This window comes from Marmota monax, unplaced genomic scaffold (genome assembly GCF_021218885.2).
Source record: "Marmota monax isolate L192 unplaced genomic scaffold, Marmota_monax_Labrador192_F-V1.1 WCK01_AAM20220418_F8-fsc00012, whole genome shotgun sequence".
Classification (NCBI taxonomy): domain Eukaryota; kingdom Metazoa; phylum Chordata; class Mammalia; order Rodentia; family Sciuridae; genus Marmota; species Marmota monax.
Window position 1 is genome coordinate 29198148 of NW_026695227.1, and position 11115 is coordinate 29209262.

Below are 11115 nucleotides of genomic sequence, written 5' to 3' on the forward strand. Positions count from 1 at the left end.
ATGAGATCTAAAAGAAGGGGGAAATAATCCTCTGAGTAGCCAGAATTTATGTTACACGCTAAAGCTTATGCTTATGCATTTTATAGAATAAGTAGCATAACTTTTACTGTGTCTGTGAGTCCATAGTTCACAAAATGTATTAACAAGTAGCATCATCTGATCTCACTGATTTGAGGCAGACAATAGACAAAAGATAAGAGAGCAGTTGTTGGAAGACAGTACACTAAAAATGGGAAGGAGGGACCAAAAGAGAGGAGACAGAGGAGCAATATGAGATTGACATGATGAACACGAGAAATGGAAGCCTAGGGTCAATAGGGCACAGAGTCAAAGGCCCTATCGTCCTCATTTACAGCATCTGCTACAGTCCCTGTGGCTGATAATGATGAACTTAAATGTTCAGTAAAGTGTTAATTTAGGCTTAATATGGTCTCTCAGAGGAGACAGGGGAATATGATTCCATTTTAAACATTATGAAATTAGAAGGGCGGTCAGTAGAGTAGAGGAAGGGAATGAGCGGAGGAAGCAGGAGGAAAAGGGAAGGTACTGGGGACTGAAATTGACCCAATTATGTTATATGCATATAAGAATTGTCACAGTGAATCCCATTATTATGCATAATTATAATGCCCCAATAAAAGTTAATTAAAAACATAATGAAAATAAGTGTTCGTTCATCTAATGTGCAAAACCTTATACGAGGGTCAGATAGTTGAGGAAGTGCCACAACCTCTGGAGCTATTGTACTTAAAATAAAGCTCTCTGTCTTCCCTGCTTGGTAGAAAATGGGCATGAATGTCTGAGGAGAAGATCCAGATGACCATGATCATTCACTTATCTCTAAGCCCAACATGCATAACAGTGAGTACAACAGTTAGCAGTTAAACAGATACGATCAGTGTCAAATCAGACAAACTCAGCAAAACAGATGGATTAAATCACTAATTTTGTGATGTGTAGACAAAAATAACCATTTCACGATTTTTTTCTCTTTTATAGGCATATTAAATTTAGACTCTCGTAGACACAGTCTTATTGAGAAAGATTTTTGTAGGCAGACCCTAAAGAAAAGATCTCTTTCTCTTCCTCTACATAAACCCCATTTAAAAATAGTGATAAAGTGAGGAAGGATTCACATTCCAAAGACTTAAAACCACCCCAAATATGGCAGGTGGTGAATGCACACACTTCACACAGACAGCCCAGGAGAGGGGGTGGGCACAGTTCCCTCTGTGACACCCAGACTCTGTTGGTTGGGCTGGATTCAGACAGCCTTTCAAGCTGTGTTTATGTTTTCCTTTGGCATTTTTGGGGCAGAGTAACAGGATCAGGACTGTCCAGGATAGGGTTTTTCCAGATTTATGGCGTACATTCCATTCCATAGGAGCATAAATGTGTTACTATGTATTCTCAAATGCAAACAGCATTAAGAATCCCACCCAGTCTCTTTAGTCCTGTCCCAGTGCCATACAAATTCATTTAGCATTTGTACTAAACACCCACTTCTGTGTGAAGTGGGGAAACAGAGAGTATTCAGATGCTACCTCCAAATCTCTAGAGGATATAAGAGGAAAATGTTGATGAAAAATATTGCAAGAAAGATACTCTGTGTGAGAGAGAGGGAGAAGAGAAGAGGAGAGAAGGCATTGATGGTTAAAGAAAAGGAAAGAAAGGAAACAGAGGGGAGAGAAGGCTAGAGGAGGGGTGAAAAAGAGAAGCAGGGAGGAAGGAAGGGGGAGGGGAAGAATAAACTGAGGAAAGTTTTCTGCGAGAGACTCCAAGGATGAGTGGGGTTTGCAAAGGCAGAGATATATTGAGAGGGTAAAACAGGTCCTGTTGGAGTCCAAACAAGTGCCAGTGAATGAGAAGACATGGCAGGGGTTCCAGAACAGTGCAGAGTCAGCATCAAGGCCCCTGGGAATAAGACACAGAAGTAAGGATGAAATCAAGGCCAGACATGTAAGACTCCTTGAAGGGTGCTAGTTGTCACTGCATCTGGCTCAGACCTGCCTTACTTCTTGCTTTTCCCTTTTCCTTATCTCCTATTAGGTAGGCTTTTGGGGGCTATGAATAATGATGTCTGGGTTTGTCAGATTTACTTTTTGAAAACTGGCTATATTTTTATCCATAAATGATCTCCCCATTTCATTAAAAAAATCTTTCCAGGCAAAATCTTGCAATTTCTTGAAGTTCATAGTTTCTGGCTTTAAGGAATGTGTCAGCTTTTAATGGTTCTGAGGTTCAGGGAAGAAAATAAATGCCTCAATGCAGAGATGTTCAAGCACTCTCAGCAGAGTTCCATATGAAGCAATGGGTTCCACATCAGACTATAGCCATTTCCAAGAGCCAGAGAGCACCAAGCAATGGCACAGTGAACACCTTTGAGGGGTCAATTACTTGTGAGACATGGCAAGATGAGTGGCTTCTACCTCCTATCTGTCTGGCTTTTTCTCTTAATGAACTTGTGCACAACCAGTACCATGAAGTTGTGCCTTAAGTCATTCATGCATCTATCCATCCATCCCTCAAATGTGTAAGAAACCCCATGTGAGTCTATTTGATTACCTCCTGGAGAGCAGGGTCCATAACTTAGAAACCAAAATTTACCCTACAAAGTCTATCTGCACAGTGCTGTCACCTAGTGAGTGCTCTAAGTTCTGCAAATGGAAGTTTGGTCCATGGACCAGCAGCATCAAACTACCCCGGGTTAGAAAAACAGAAGCTACTAAATCAGAATTAGCTTTTACCACGTTTTCCAGATAGCTCTTCTGTGCATTAAGACTAGAGAAATCATAGGCACCATGGCACACACCTCTAATCCCAGCCTTTTGGGAGGCTAAGACAGAAGGATCAAAAGTTCAAGGCCAGCTTCAGAAAGTTAGTGAGGGCCTGAGCAACTTAGTGAGACCCTGCCTCAAAATAAAAAACAAAAAGGGCTGGGGACATGGCTCAGTGGTAAAGCACCCCTGGGTTTAATCCCTGATACCAAAACACAAAGACTCAAGAAATCTAACTGCTGGTGGATGAATAGATAATATCTAGCTTTAAATAGAAAGAGTGTGGTTGACATGGCCAGCAGTTAGGGTGCTTGGGCTCATGAGCCCTAGATGCAGGCAGCTCAAACAGGGGGCCTGGGTTTAAGGTAGCAGAAGGGAGATAGGAGTTAGGGAGAGTGCTATGTTTTGAATATGGCTTCCCTGACTCCCTTGAAATTTCATGTTGAAATTTGCCATATAAAGGAGTTGGGAGATGAAGACTTAGGAGGTGATTATGTCAGTAAGTGGATTAAATGTCTTTCTTGCAGAAAGGAGTTCATTCTTGCAAGTGGGTCTTCTTCTTCTTCCTCCTCCTCCTCCTCTTCTTCTTCTTCTTCTTCTTCTTCTTCTTCTTCTTCTTCTCCTTCTCCTTCTCCTTCTCCTTCTTCTACAGTCTTTAAAGCGAGACTGGCTCATTTGTTCATTCTCTTCCACATACCCCTACTTGCCTTTTCCTTTTCCACCATGAGATGAAGCAACGTAATGCCCTCACTAGCACCATGCTCTTGGACTTCCCAGTCTCCAGAATCGTGAGTCAAAATATACTTTTTCCTTATAAATAACCCAGTCTCAGATATTTTGTTACAGCTCCAGAAAACAGACTAAGACAGAGAGGAATGGAAAAGCCTGCTGTTGCTGTGTGTGTGAATGTGTTAACTCTCAGGAGATTGGCTCCTTCTGAAGTAGGTAGGAGGTTGCTTTCCTACATTTCATTTCTCCATTAGGAAATGGGATTATACTAGGAAGAGACTGGCCCACAATTAGAACTTGACATCTGGATTCCATGGGAAGTGTCAAGGCAAAGCTGGGAGGGAAGTGGATTTGCTACCTTTCCCTCCTTCCTACTACCACCTTAATTAATGTGAAGTGGTGCCCTTCAGGGACTCCTGACAGTTGAGTGCTCCTGAGGGCAGTATCATTGAAGGCATGGAGTTGATTGGATCTTCTTTGGTTCTTGCAGGTTATTCACTACTCAGAGAAAGCCAGCTGGCCCCTGGAAACCAAGTTTATCCTGCTCTGTGGGGTGGGCCTGCCCTCCAGGAAGTCCCTGAAAAGCTCAAGGGAACATGTGAGAAGTTTCTAGTTGGCTCTGCTGCCAAAAACAATCTGGAGAGGGACTAGAAGGACAGTGTGTGCCACAAACTCAGTGAGGGACCTTGTCTGCCCCCACCAGAGACACCTGTGTGGGGCAGCCAGGTCATCGCTGTCCTTTGCACCCCCATGCCCCGACTCCAGCCTGCGGGCCAGCCCCTCAGCTCACAACCCACCCAGTACCCTCACTCCTTCTCTTTGTCTCTCCCACTTCCCTCCTGTCCCCTTCCCCGTCTCATTCCTAGGCCAGCATTCCTTTAGCTCCGCTGTGCAGAGCACCCTGTGAACCAGTAATTGAAGTAACATGAGTGAAGCCTCAGCAGAATGCTTTACCTGGGAGGCTCAGAGTATAGGTTTATTGTCATTAGTGTCTCATTCCTGGGTCTCCACCCTATATATTTACTACATGCCTACCATAACATAAGGAGACAATCTCACACAGACACACACACACAGACACAGACACACACACACACACACAACAATCTCACTTCTCTGTTTTTAATTATTTGGGTCCTGTTAAAATTTTTGTCTGAACAGTTATGTTTTATGAATTTGGATTACAACTGATAGGCTCTGGGTTGATTGATGGATATCCTGGAATTTAAGGTATGAAGTTGAAGACGTTTTAATTATTGTGAAGTCAGTAACCCAAACTCTGGATTCACAAACTTTCAATATTACCTGGGAAGGAAACTTGGCACTGAAGATAAATAGACCCAATATTTCAGCATGTCTTTTCCCCAATTAGGAAAACAGGACCTCCTAAGTTTATCAGGAAGCTTAGTAGGGAGACAGATAGCTATCAATAACTATCAGCTTAAACCAACGGACAAGTTGGATATATTGTGGAAAGACCAGTATTTGGAAGAAAACTACCTGCAAGCCTTTTTTTTTTTTTTTTTTTTGTGGGGTGGGTACCAGGAATTGAACTCAGAGGCACTTGACCACTGAGCCACATCCCTTATTTTTTATCTTATTTAGAGACAGGGTCCCACTAAGTATCTTAGCACCTTGCCATTGCAGAGGCTGGCTTTAAACTCGTAGTTCTCCTGTCTCAGCTTCCTATAATTCCAGGAGCTCAGGAGGCTGAGGCAGGAGGATCACAAGTTCAAAGCCAGCCTCCGCAAAAATCAAGGGAGACCTTAGTTAAGCAACTCAGTGATACCCTGTCTCTAAATGAAATATGAAAAAGGCTGGGGATATGACTTAGTGGTTGAGTGTCCCTGAGTTCAATCCCTGGTACCCCCCCAAAAAGGGGGGGGGGTGAGACCATTATGTAAAGCTTTTTTAAAAATAAAAAAATTATTACTTAACAGTCTTTGTTGCCAGATTAAAATGCACAGAATAGCTGGGCACAGTGGTGCATGCCTGTAATCCTAGTATCTCAGGAGGCTGAGACATGAGAATAATGAGTTTAAAGCCAGCCTCAGCAAAAATGAGGTGCTAAGCAATGCAGTGAGACTCTGTCTCTAAATAAAATACAAAATAGGGCTGGGGATGTGGCTCAGTGGTTAAGTGCCCCTGAGTTCAATCCCCAGTACTCCTTCCCCTCCAAAAAAGATACACAAAATATTCATGAATATATGCTAAAATTAAATAGTCCAAATCAAGGCATGTCATTTCTTCATGAGTTTAGTGAACAATTTTCTGATCTGACATATTAACATATTGGTTGTTAATGATTTATGCATTGTAGTTGAAATATTACACTTAAGAAGATTTACTACGTTGTTGAAAACTATGGATTTGCAAAATTTAATCTTGCGTGTCTGAAGATTCTGTATGCCACCTGGTTTTCTGATCTGGCGTGCTGTACTCAGCGCCATGCATACAAGATGTGTTTGCATTAGTTCTGCAGAGCACTAAACAAGTCATGCAAGTCAGCTTTCAGAATCTGACAACGCTGAGAATTCTGGGGCTGGGGTCTTGCAGTATACAAGAAATCATGTGTGTTATATGCTACTGGTGAACACATTGCTGCTGTTTACCTTTTAAATGGCATGATGAACAGAATCATACCATGTGATGATAACTTGATGAAAAGTCATAAACCAATTTTTGGACTGAAAAAACAAGGTGCAACAATTATGCCATAGTGACAATAATGCAGTGAAATATAATACAAATTTATATAAAATTCTATTTTTATTTCTATTCTACTTGAGTGTTTATACATTCTTGAAAATCTCTTGGGCATAGAGTAGCGAAAAGAACACTGTCCCCCGGGGTCAGGAAACCTCGATTTCACACGTAACCTGCTACGTGATCTTGATCATATTGCTTTCTTCTGTGGACTCCAGTTTGTCATCAGTAAAATGGGTTGGCTACTTGTGATGAGAAATACCAGCTCTAGTTTCCTTTCTACTACTTCTCTGATCCTAGCAGAATTTAGTTTTATACCAATGATCCATGATTGAACCACTGTGAAGTTAAAACGAGGGATCACTTGGCTGAAGGTGTAACTTTCCCACCCAGTATGACTACAACAGACGGAGTCTCCCTGTGCTTCCTGGGACTCAGCATCCTTGTCCAGATATATCTGTGTCCAGTTGCCCAAGAAGAGAGTACAGTTACCCAGGAATGGAAGCAAGCCTTCTCCAGGCATTTCCCTTTCCCAAGGCCCAGGAAAAATGCCGTGAGAGACACAGAGAGAGGGAATGTCTCAGTTTTTCTCTTCTGAATTGGACTTGAGAGATGAAGCTGAACCTTGGCAACTTAGCCACTTCCAGAGCTATAAAATGATGAATGGTGGGCAGATGATCTGGTAGGGGAGACCTCATGAAGCCCTCCTTATTCTTGCCTGAATCCTGGGAAAGCTAGGTGTAAGGGAAACATTCCCATTGCAATATAGTCACTTACTGGTTTGGGGTGCAGTTACAGTGTTGCTTTATAATAGTTATCTAATATGCAGTCAACTTCAAAACTGCTGTTTGCCAAGAAAACAGGTCCATTGAACTTTCCTGAGTACTACTCCATGGGAATGCTGATACCCAAACAGACATCAGTTAATCAGCTAGTGCTTACTTTGACAGTAGTTCCTGCCAAACATAAATGCCCTAACCTGATCTAGTATTAACTGAGCATCTATTATAGTATATAGTGTATAGTGTACAGGCACTATGTGATCAGTACAAAAAATAAAAACTGTTTTATATTCCCTGCCACCAAGAAAGCTTCCATTCACATTCCAAGATGTGGCAACTTGAATAGAAGTTCAGAGACAAGCAGCTGCTCTAAGGTCTGCCTAACAGAACTTTCTGGAATGATGAAAATATTCTCTATGTGTGCTGCGAAATATTGTGGCTTCAACCACATGTGGCTGTGAGCACTTGAAGTGTGGCTAAGGCAGTTTAGGAAATGAATTTTTAAAGTTTACTTAAATTTAATTGCTTTTAATTTTAATTAAGTAGCTATATATGGTTGGTAGCTACCATATTGGACTATGCAGCATGTCCTTGCTACTCAAAGTTTAGTCTGCAAACCAGCTGCATTACATCACCTGGAGCTAGTCAGACATACACAAGTTCTGGTTCCTCCTCAGACCTACTGAATCATAATCTACATTTTAACAAGATCCTGAGATCATTTGTTTGTACATTGAGGTTTGAGAAGCGTGGATCTAAGATAGTGGTTCCCAAAGTTGACTGCATATTTGGATCTCTTGGAGAACTTAAAAAAAATCCCAATGCTGTGACTGCACCCCAAACCTGATAAATCAGGATTTCTGGGAGGGGGGACCCAGGTATCAACAGTTTTTATGCCCCCCAGGTGAATCCAACATATGCCCAAGGTTGAGAACTGATACTCTCGGGCTCTGCAGCCAGCTAGGGTCACACTCTGATGGATGAGTCCCTGTGAAGGCCAAGGACTCACTTCTCAGTCTCTAACTTCACTTGTTGGGCCTGGCTGGTTGGGAAGCCAGAGGGACTTATTCATCCCTTAGCAAGTGTAAGAATTGGCTGCGGCTTATGTTTGTTTCCAGCGTCTAAGCGAGATGTTCATTAGTTTTTGACAAAATATGTCCAAATACCACACCACCAAAGGGGACTGAAGGGGCCTGGGTGGCTGAAGGTCGGGAAGGGCTGATTCACTTCCTCGCTCTGGGACCTGCAGAACCCTGGCTCCCAGTGCAGTCCCCATGAAGGGAGCTATTCTTCCCATCCAGGGTGGAGGCCACTGCTTTTTCCAATGCCATGTGTCTTTAGCTGCCCCTCCTACATACAGCTCAGCAAGCAGCTGAGAAACACTAGGGCCAAAGAGAAGAGGTGGGTTTTCCTGAAGAGTTAGATACTCTTGCTGTTCTAAAGAGGACCATCAAATGTGATGTGATGAATGACATTGCAGAGTTGAGTCTTCATCTCTCAGCTTGTGAAGGTTCAGGAAATGTGTACATCTGAAATAGGCTCTAAGGAAATTGAGTCCCACGGGCAACAAGGCTGTCCCAATGGGTGGAGCATCAATTTACAGAGTCTCACTGAGAACTTCTTCTTGACTTGGGTGATGTGGAGGTGCAAGTGATTCACTTTGAAAATGGGATTCCCCAACTACGTGATTATTAGCTGATTTGTCTTGACATAGCCATAGAATTTCGTAAGCTTTGTGCTCACAGATCTTCTCATGTATTCATGTCATGCCAAACTTAGAAGGTTCAGTACAGAAAGCAGTGTGTTCAGGAAGGTTATATGAGAGTAAGCCATGATGCTTTGGCCATCCCTGGGCAAAGGAGGAGGGTGGACAAGTACTGGTTGCGTCTCAGGATATCAGAGCAAGTTACCTCTGCAGCTGCCCCTCCATGGGCAGATTACAAGCACCCTGCAGATAAGCTTGGAAAGCTTTGTTAGCCATAGGCCCTGGGTCACAAGCCACACCTGAATGAACCTTCTCTGGGTTTAGACTGGATATAAGCCCAGCTCCAGAGCAGAGTCAGAAAAGGACAGCGAATCGTCTCCCTCCCATTGTTGGTAACCTGTGCCCAGTGGGAAACAGCAAGAGAAAGCTGGCCAAATGTCTTTATCTCCTCCAGCTGCCTCAACCCTGTTGCTGTCCCTTGTCTCCACTAAGATGCTCTGTCACCCCACCAGCACTGTTGTCCAGGCTACACAATTAGCACTTTGTTAAATGCTCTCTCATTATTCAGTGGCACTTCATTACCAAGCCATAAACATTAGGGCCCAGCAGGCTCCTTAGTGGTCAAATGCCTTAATCCTCTTGACTTAGAGATGGGGAAAATGAGACACTGGGTTGGTGGAGAGGCATTGCTATGTCCAGCCAAACTGGAGCCCAAGCAAAAGGAAAAATCAGTAACACTGACCTGTCTTTATTTAAAATGTTGATATTTCGTTCATCATGGATTTTATGCATTCGTTTTTATCTTTGAAATGTTACAATAAAATCCTCTTAATCTTGATCACTGAGCTTTTCGGTGCCCCTTAAAGTTTCCACTCTGGGCCCTGCCCTGGCGGGACTCTTGTCCAAGGGGTACCTAGTTTGGGCCAGAGATAAAGGAGAGCTGGGGCCTTCCAGTTCGTCCACTTTCTTTTTCTCTGTCCGCTTCAAGTGCAAAGTCGTGTTTCTCCAGGTAAATGGAGTGCTCTGAACTGGTGGAATGGTAACACTCGTGCATGATTACTGCCCAGCCACAGAAACAACTATGTATAAAAATTCAATAAGGGGCAAATATATTCCCTGAATAAGACATTGATGATAAATTATCGAGCTAACAAGAGACCTAGAACACATGCCAAAATGTGGACCAGTTCCCAGCTGAACCCTCTGTCACCAGCACCACTTTGGAAATGAGGAAGTCCCTTCTATTCCTGCCAAACCCAGTTAACATCCTCCAAAGAGCTTTGTTTCTTTGATCAAAATTTATACACTTGTGTTTCTTCTACACACCTGCTGCTCACGGCAAGGGCACAGTATATACAGGGTGAAGAACAGTCAATGACAGATCACAAAGATCCCCTCCTTTTCTAAGTAATGGCCGCACAGCCTGGCCTTCCTCATGAACCATAATTTACCAGTGGCCTGTTGGTGGATTTCCCGTTGCTTTTTTGGCATTTTCCCTATCTCTCCTTAACTTTTGGACCATGCCCTCTCTTTTTCCTCCTCATGGGTTCTCCATGGCAAAGCTGGTTCAATCCTCCCAGTTTTCAGAGGGGGTACAGTGCAAATACTTTCTGCTTTAAATGGTCATATTTACCATTTTATTTTATTGTTTATGGTTTCATTCATAGACATTTTGAAAATTTTCATTTTTTTGGTTGTAGATGGACAAATACTTTTATTTTGTTTATTTTTTTGTAGTGCTGAGGTTCAAACCCAGTGCCTCCCACATGTGAGGAAAGTTCTCTACTGATGAGCCCGAAAAAAATTCTCATAGTTCTTTTAATTAAAGGGTTTAATTTTTCTATTTCAACCTTTGATCCACATACAATTGATTTTATTTTATGACATGAGGGATGAATATGAATTTACACCACCCCACCACCATCGTCATGTCTATTCAGTTGTTCTGGGATTTTTTGGAAAGTTTCTTTCTTTTCTGGATGATGTGCTCTTCACTCGATGACAATTCCAGAGTGTGTCAATGCACATCAATGGCATTTCCTCATGTGGCATTGCCCCACATATCCCTGCACCAGCTCCACACTTTCTTTCTCTTTAGGCACCATGTGGACTTGTCCCTGAAGCTAAGGCAGGAGGATTTCAAGTTTGAGGCATGAAGTTTACAGGCTCTGGGGGTAGGATGTCAATGGGGAATAGCCAAAGGAGTGGGCATTCAGGTGGGATCACTGCTTTACTGTCTTAGAAGAACCCCACACTTCTAAAACAGCATTGTTCCCATATATTGTCTCAAAAGAAAAACAAAACCCAGAAGTTCATTTCCTCGTTAAAAAATCTGACTATTATCCAGGCTTGAGGGAACCCCTCTCCTTTCCTGGTCCATCTTGGGCACCCATGAAGGCCTTGAAGGCCTCAGAGC